The sequence below is a fragment of the Vigna unguiculata genome, chromosome 3 (assembly GCF_037176805.1).
Source record: "Vigna unguiculata cultivar grain cowpea cultivar isolate G323 ecotype 2 chromosome 3, ASM3717680v1, whole genome shotgun sequence".
Lineage (NCBI taxonomy): Eukaryota > Viridiplantae > Streptophyta > Magnoliopsida > Fabales > Fabaceae > Vigna > Vigna unguiculata.
This window is the reverse complement of record NC_140794.1, coordinates 25,822,002-25,830,831: the sequence shown is the minus strand read 5'-3', so window position 1 is coordinate 25,830,831 and position 8,830 is coordinate 25,822,002. Positions and strand designations below refer to the sequence as shown.

Genomic DNA, 8,830 nt, shown 5'->3' with positions numbered 1-8,830 from the left:
ATGATTGACAAACACAATGTACTTGCTCAAACATTCAGAAGAGTAAGAGATTTTATACATGATGATGAACAATCAGATTTTGGATTGAGGTTATTTAGACATCGCTTTAAGGATCCTAGAGTATACAATAAACCAGTAGCAGATGAAGTGGCAACATGGATTGTTGGTGATTTGAGCACCTTAGATGTAGGAAGGGACATCATTGTCAAGAAAGTTTCTGGTCAATTAACAAGACTACATGAAACACACACATGTTTCATTCCTCTTCAATATCCTTTGATTTTCCCATATGGAGAGGATGGTTATCAAGAGGATATTCCAATTGTCAAAAATATGGACAAAGTAGAAAGAGAATTCACATTTCTTTACGAGAATTCATTGCTTTCAGAATACAAGATAGAAAGGTTGAATTTGGTAATGTTGTAAATTCCTGTAGATTGTTTCAACAGTTTTTAGTGGATACATACACCATGATTGAAGCCCAAAGGTTGTCTTTTATACGAAATAATCAAAAACTCATTCGTTCAGATATTCTGAATGGGTTACAAGAAGCTGTTAACAAAGGTGAAACTGATCCTTCTTCCATTGGTAAGCGTATTGTTCTTCCAGCTTCATTTACAGGTCGTATGAGATACATGTTCAATAATTGCCAAGATGCTATGGCAATTTGCAAGAGGTATGGCTATCCAGATTTGTTTATAACAATCACATGTAATGTAAATTGGCCTAAAATTGTTGATTTTGTCAAATCAAGAGGATTAACTGCTTCAAATAGGCTAGACATAGTTTGTAGAGTTTTTAAAATGAAATTAGACCAAATGATGACAGATTTCAAGAAGAATAATTTCTTTGGCAAAGTCAATGCAGGTATACTATTTTAATTTTCTTAATTTATTTTTCTTACTGGCAATTGTTTTCTCTAATAATTATTTTACAAATTTAGGTATGTATACAGTTGAATTTCAGAAGAGAGGTCTGCCACATGCTCATATATTACTATGGTTGAGTGACTCTAACAAGTTAGAAAATGTAAAGCATATAGATCAAGTTATCTCTGTTGAACTTCCTCATCCAGATCTCTATCCTAAACTTTCAAAGGTTGTTCAAACATATATGATACATGGTCCTTGCGGAGCTGCTAGATTCAACTCGCCATGTATGAAAGAAGGTCGATGTTCTAAATTTTTTCCTAAAAAATTTAGACATTCAACTACAATTGATGAAGATGGATATCCTGTATATAGACGTAGAGATGATGGTTTATTTGTGTTGAAAAATGAACATAAATTAGGTAATGCAAATGTGATGCCGTATAGTCCTCTTCTCTTAATGCGTTATCAAGCTCATGTTAATACAGAATATTGCAACAAATCCAACTCAATCAAGTATTTGTTCAAATATGTCAACAAAGGTTCTGAAAGAGCAACAATTAAAATTACAGACAAAGAGAATGAATCTACAGAGATGCGTATTGTTGATGAGATAAAAAGATACTATGATTGTAGATATTTATCTTCATGTGAAGCAGTTTGGCGAATTTTTGGTTTTGATATCCATCATAGGTGGCTAGCTGTTCAACGATTAACTTTTCACTTACAAGATCAACAACCAGTTTTGTTTAAAGATGATGATCGAATTGATGATGTATTGCATAGGAATGAGAATATGAACACCATGTTCCTAGCTTGGTTTGAAGCTAACAAAAAATTTGAGGAAGGTAGAAACTTGACCTATGTTGAATTTCCAACAAAGTTTGTTTGGATGTCTCAACAAAAACAATGGAAACCAAGAAAGCAAGGTTATAGTATTGGTAGACTAACATATGTTCCTCCAGGATCAGGTGAATGCTACTACATGAGAATCTTACTAACCAAACAAAAAGGTTGTATTGATCATGATAGTATAAAGAATATTAATGGTAAAACATTCTCCACATACCAAGAGGCTTGCCAAGAATTAGGATTATTGGCAGATGACAAAGAATTCATTGATGCCATTAAAAAGGCTAGCCATCTTGCATCTGGAAATCAGCTTAGAAGGTTATTTGTTGCTTTGTTAATCATGAATACTATGTCTAAGCCAAATGTTGTTTGGATCAACTTGGACTTTACTTACAGATGGTATCCTATATCAAAAAAGAAAAGACTTGAACATACCAGGTACTAAATTTGAATTATTGTACACTGTTTTTTCCATAATTAGGTATTAATTATATATTCTATTTTGTAGATTTTCAAATTCAAGAGCATGATTTACACAATCTTTGCTTACTAGAAGTACAAGAACTTCTAAATTCAAATGGGCGAGCTTTATCAGATTATAGTTGCCTTCCTCAACCTGATCTTTCAAATTTCATAACAGGTTCATTGTTGATGAAATGAATTATGATAAAGAACAAATGGAGAAGCTATATCAATCTCTATTGCAGTCTGTCACTAATGAGCAACTACATGTTTATAACAAAATTATGACAGCAGTGAACTAAGAGGTAGGGAATTTCTTTTTCTTATATGGTTATGGTGGTACTGGAAAAACATATCTCTGGAAACTTTTGTCAGCTGCTATTAGAGCAAAGGGAATGATTGCCCTTAATGTAGCCTCAAGTGGCATTGCATCTTTATTGCTTCCTGGAGGTAAAACTGCTCATTCTACTTTTTGCATACCATTAGCAATCAATGATGAATTAACCTGTAGCATCAATCAAGGAAGTCTTTGTGCTAAACTATTGATGGAAGCAAAACTTATAATATGGGATGAAGCTCCTATGATGAATAAGCTATGCTTTCAAGCTTTTGATAGAACATTGAGAGACATTATGAGAGCTACGAATCAACATAATGCTGACAAACCATTTGGTGGAAAGGTGGTGGTCTTGGGCGGTGATTTTAGACAAATCTTGCCAGTAGTAAGAAAGGGATCAAGGTATGATATTGTGAACTCATCAATTAACTATTCTGATTTGTGGCAATATTGCACAGTTCTTAAGCTATCACAAAACATGAGGTTAAAGACTGCTGCTTCAAATGAAAGTGCAAAAGATATAAAAGAATTTGCTGATTGGATTCTTAAAATTGGAGATTAAAATATGAATTTGAATGAAAGTGGTGAAGCCAACCTTTCAATACCAACAGATCTTCTAATTCAGGAAAGTGAAACACCTTTACTTTCTTTAGTCAAATTTGTTTATGGTGGTCTAATTGAAAATATCATGACTCCTGGATTCTTTGATGATGGTGCAATACTTTGCCCTACAATTGATAGTGTTGAACAAGTAAATGACTTCATTTTATCTTTGATTCCTGGTGAAGAACAAGTTTATTTAAGTTCAGACACTTCTTGCCAATCTGATGATGATCAAGAAATTCAAGGTGAGTGGTTTACTCAAGAGTTTCTAAATGATATTAAATGTTCAGGAATTCCAAATCATAGGATTAAATTGAAAGTTGGCGTACCAATTATGCTTTTAAGAAACATTGATCAAGCAAATGGTCTGTTCAATGGTACAAGGTTGCAAGTTAATGATTTGGGAAAGAATGTTATCTCTGCTACAGTAATAACTGGCAAAAATGTTGGTGACAAAATATTCATACCAAGAATGAACTTGACACCTTCTGATTCTAGCATCCCGTTCAAATTTCAAAGGAGGCAATTTCCAATATCCTTATGCTTTGCGATGACAATAAACAAAAGCCAAGGTCAAACTCTTTCTAAAGTTGGACTTTATCTTCCTCGCCCAGTTTTTGCTCATGGACAATTGTACGTAGCAATTTCTAGAGTCACATCAAAGAAAGGACTAAAAATCTTAATTCTGGATGAAGATGGAAAAGTAACCACTACAACTACAAATGTGGTTTACAAAGAAATCTTTGAAAATCTTTGATAAAGGTATACAAATTACTTTTATATAATTCTTACAATTTTTCAATTATTGTACATTTAACTGTATTTATTTTTTACCTTGCATATTACAATTGGTGCATATTACTTTATTTTTTGGGTCGATATACAAATTTTGGTGCACATTACAGTTCATGCAGATTAGTAGTGTATAATATATAGTGTTTGATAAATGTTTTGATAGCTGCATTAGATATCATTTTTTTTCCACGAGCTACTTCTTTGAATTCCAGTAATGCTACTTATATATTAATACACTATTGTTTCTTTTATTAGTTATATATATGTTGGTTTTCAATTGTTATTTGTTGCTTTACTGTATTGTCAACAATAAATGTCTACATACATGTGCTTGGGTGTTACTGAAAAAACAACATTCATTTAAATTTACATAATTGCATTTCATTTCTTTAATTTTCTAAATGTTAAAGAATCTGAATTATATATTTTTGCTGTTACTTTACCTGTAACTTCTATACTTTATTTTATCTGTTACTTTTTGTGTTAGTGAACAAAAACAATTTTAAATTTGTTGTCACTTTTGCACGTGATAATGTTCTCTATTCTGACTTAAACTTTCCCATTCCTTCACAACTTTCACTTTACCATTTCATAAACATCCTTCACTCAACACTACATTTGAACCTCCATTTCTCTGCAATTACAAAATTGGAAATGGAGCAAACCCAAGATCAGAGAACAATACTTTGGATGTTCAACACCATCTACATATTCTCTAAGCTATGTCTTCAATTTTAACACAAATACAAATTTAGATCTATTACCATGCATTGAGATTTTCTGTTCTATGTGGTTCACAGTGTTCTGTATTCATAACGTATGTACTGCACTTTCATATATATCTAAAGATTTCAATGTTCAGAATTTTTTCAATTTTTTATTTTTTTTCTATTTATTTTTTAAAAGAATTATTAATTCTGAATTTAATTTTTAGAAACGTTTGTTTATAAATAGATATATTTTTTATTGCTATATAAGTCTGTTGACAACTTATATATGTTTTGTTTTTCATTCTGTTATTGCAGAAAAAATATTGATAATGTCTTTATTGTTTGAAAATAATTTAGTGTCCTAATTTTTTTGTAGCCATTTTTGTTTGTTGATCACCACTTTGTTGTTGGTTATGCACACGAATTAGGCCCATAATGGCACTTGGTAGATGTAAATTGTATGAGCACAACAGTTACCTATAACATGGATTCAGATAACCCAAGGATCACTGAAGGTTGGTTTAATATGAGAAATTTGTATCAAATTCAAAGTGATTCTCACATCCAGTTTCAGTATTTGGGAAATTCTTTATTTCACCTAATAGTGTTTAAAGGTGAATGTACAACAACAAGTTGGACAACATTTATGAACCGTATTACTCATCAAAATACAAGATCTATATTTTCAGTGAAATTGTCAAAGTATCAAAGCAAAGCAAGTCACTTGGTATATTCATTCTTATTTATTATTATGCTTATTACTATAATTAAATTGAAATACTTATACTAACAATAAACGTTTTGATCATGTAGGATTTGCCATCAAACTTTGCCAACTTTATTCGGGAGGTGAAGGTAGAAAACGTCTTTCTTATAGGGCCTAAAACTATAGTGAATTGCAAAATATTAATATCCAACAAACAACGAAGTTCAACAAAGATTGATCAAGGTTGGAGGCTATTTTGTTCTGAAAATGAATTAAAAGAAGGAGATATTGTTGTCTTTCAAGTAGACAATGATTTCATCGAATCAAATGTTGAAGTATTCGTGAATGGTTGTTGTTGTTATTAGATTAACGATAATTTTGTAATGTTGATGAATTATGGTTATTGAACTTTGTTATATGACAATATAGTTGTGTACTTCATCAATTATGGATATTGAACTTTGTTATATTACAATATAATTGTTTATAATAAATGGTTATTGAACTTTTCCTAATTTAATAATTTATGATAATTATTAAAAATAATCTCGTGCATTGCACGGGTCAAAAAACTAATAAATATATAAAGAAAAAGAAATATGAAAAGTCATAATTTTTTTTTCTTTTTATGTAAAATTTAAAATAGTAGATTATAACTATCTTAAAATTTGGCATAAGTCCTTGTGGAAATGACAGTTGTTGAGTTTATTACATAAACTAAGTACACTTTCTAAAGGAAAATCATCACCTAACACTATAAAATATTTCCATATTAGCTCCAAAATATTTCTTGGTTATTCTGTAGATAATCCTGCGCTAACAACTTTTGTGAAAGATTAACTCTCAAATTCCTAGAAAATTTTTTTTTTTTGCTAAATCCAGGTTGTTAAGCATAGAAAGATATAATTTCCCGCTATTATGTGGTCAATTCATCGTTAATTCCTCGTTAATTGAGGTGAGAAAGTTTTATAATTTCTATATAATCTGTAGCTACTTTCTCGCAAATTTCCTCACATAAGTTTGTAGGTAATGTGTCACAACATTGCTTTCAGTACTCCGTACCTAATTTGTCACAATTTTGTTCTAGCTAATTTGTAGCTTATTTGTTATAATTCTGTTATGGCCAAATAGTAGCTAGTTTTTTGCAATTGTGTTCTCTTTAATCTGGAAATAATTTTTCGCATATTTGTTCTCGTTAACCCATAGTTAATTTTTCGCAATTCTTTTCTCACTAATTCGTAGCTAATTAGTTGCAATTCTCTTCTTTTTAATCCTTAACAAATTTTTTTCGTCGCTAATAGGGACTTATGCCAACATATTTGGTAGTCTTAATGAATTTCATATTTTCTTGTGAATCCTTGTAGATACTTATTAGTTTTTAATTATAGTGTTTTGGTCTTTCTATGCTTACTTGCCTTGTAGTTACTTATTGTGTGCAAGGTGAAAAATTGTTTGAAAATTTAATTCTTTATACTGAGATAGAGAGAACAACAAGGAGAAATATTACTAAAAGAAGATTATAGAAGGAGCTAGATAAGGACAGGCAACAACAGGAAGTGTTGTCCACTTCATTTAAATTCTAGAAGGACAAATAGAGCAAATGGGTACCTAGAAATGTAGGTGGAATAGGGAATCAATGTGCTCGTGGATATGAGACTTGTTAAGCTTATTCATGGATACGAGATGTGTTAAGTTTATTACGTCGACTCAATATAATTGCTGAAGAAAAATCACCGCCTAACATGTGCCCTTGGACTACTACACTGATTACAATGATGATTCCAAGGATTACTTTGACGATGTTGATAGGATCCAGTCTCATCATCCTAAGCTACACCCCCTCTCCCTTTTTTGTTTTTATTCAATTTGAGAATGTTGTGTACACTTTCAATATTTCATTTTTTTTATATCATTATATAGTTTTTACTTCCAAGCATTAAGCAAACATAAATTAATAACTTTCCAATTAATCTCTTTTTATTATTATAAAATGTTAAAGTTTTTCAAATTATGATTTCGGAAATTAAAATGTTGAGTTTCATGGTTTTGTATATTATAAGCTAAAGTAGTATATTGTGAATTTTAGTAATCATGCTTCTCACAATTTTTGGATTAATTAGCGAAACTGGAGTATGTTTAGGATGTGTAAGCTTTTAATGCACGAACGGTTGATTTGATTTTACAATATGATGCTTTCAAATACTAAACAAATCACGTGCAACAATTTTTTAGACAAATGAGAACTTGCAAGATTTCTTATGATTTTGAATGTATGATGTTATACATATATACCGAAAAATCAATGCATGCTTTGGTTCTGGTGCGTTGTTTATGATGATTCATAATTGCACACATTAACACAATTATGAATCAATAAATAAATAAACGAATATATATATATATGTGTGTGTGTGTGTATAATTTTATTCCAGTGAATTTATTTCCTAAAAAAGTTACTAATATTATTTTTGAAGAAAAAATATAATGTTTTTAATAAACAAAACCATGAAACTCAACATTTTAATTTCCGAATTCACAATTTGAAAAACTTTAACATTTTACATTAACAAAATAGATTAACTGGAAAGTTATTAATTTATGTTTGCTTATTGCTTGGAAGTAAAAACTATATAATGATATCAAAAAAATCAAAGATTGAAAGTGTACACAGCATTCTCACATTGCATAAAAACAAAAAAGGGAGAGGGGGTGTAGCGTAAGATGATGAGACTGGATCCTGTCAACATCTTCAATGTAGTAGTCCAAGGGCACATGTTAGGCGGTGATTTTTCTATACTTAGCAACTTGGATAGTTAATCTTTGTAATCAGTGTAGTAGCGAGAAATTATATCTTTCTATACTTAGCAACCTAGATTTAGCAAAAAAAAAAACATTTTCTAACAATTTGATGGTTAATCTTTCGCAAAAGTTGTTAGCGCAGGATTAGCTGCAGAATAGCCAACAAATATTTTGGAGCTAATATGCAAATATTTTATAGTGTTAGGTGATGATTTTGCTTTAGAAAGTGTATTTAGTTGATGTAATAAACTGAACAAGTGTCATTTTCACAAAGACTTATGCCAAATTTTAAGATAGTTACAATCTGCTATTAAATTTTACATAAAAAGAAAAAAAAATCATGACTTTTCATATTTCTTTTTCTTTATATATTTATGTATCTCCTTTTGAACTTTTTTTCCCATTTCATTTTTGGGACATCATTAGTTTCAATAGATAACATTTTTTTTATTTCATGTAATAGCATGGATAATATAATGCTTCATTTACCATTCAACCAAATCACACATTATAAAAGCAAAATAGAACATGCTATTATGTAATTATAATTAACCACAATTAAATTTTTTTAAATTTTATTAATTAAATAATTTAAAACTTTTGATATAATTTCTTTCCTAAATTTCTTATTTATAGTTTTTTTTTCGATATAAATTGACATATCATTAAAACGATTTACAACATAAATTGGAGTTTC

The 8,830-nt window shown here is 30.0% G+C and overlaps 1 pseudogene; it reads left to right on the top strand.

The window, feature by feature from the left end:
- LOC114175212 (uncharacterized) lies at window positions 1–3,880 on the top strand (annotated as a pseudogene).
- The last annotated feature ends 4,950 nt before the right edge of the window (window positions 3,881–8,830 follow it).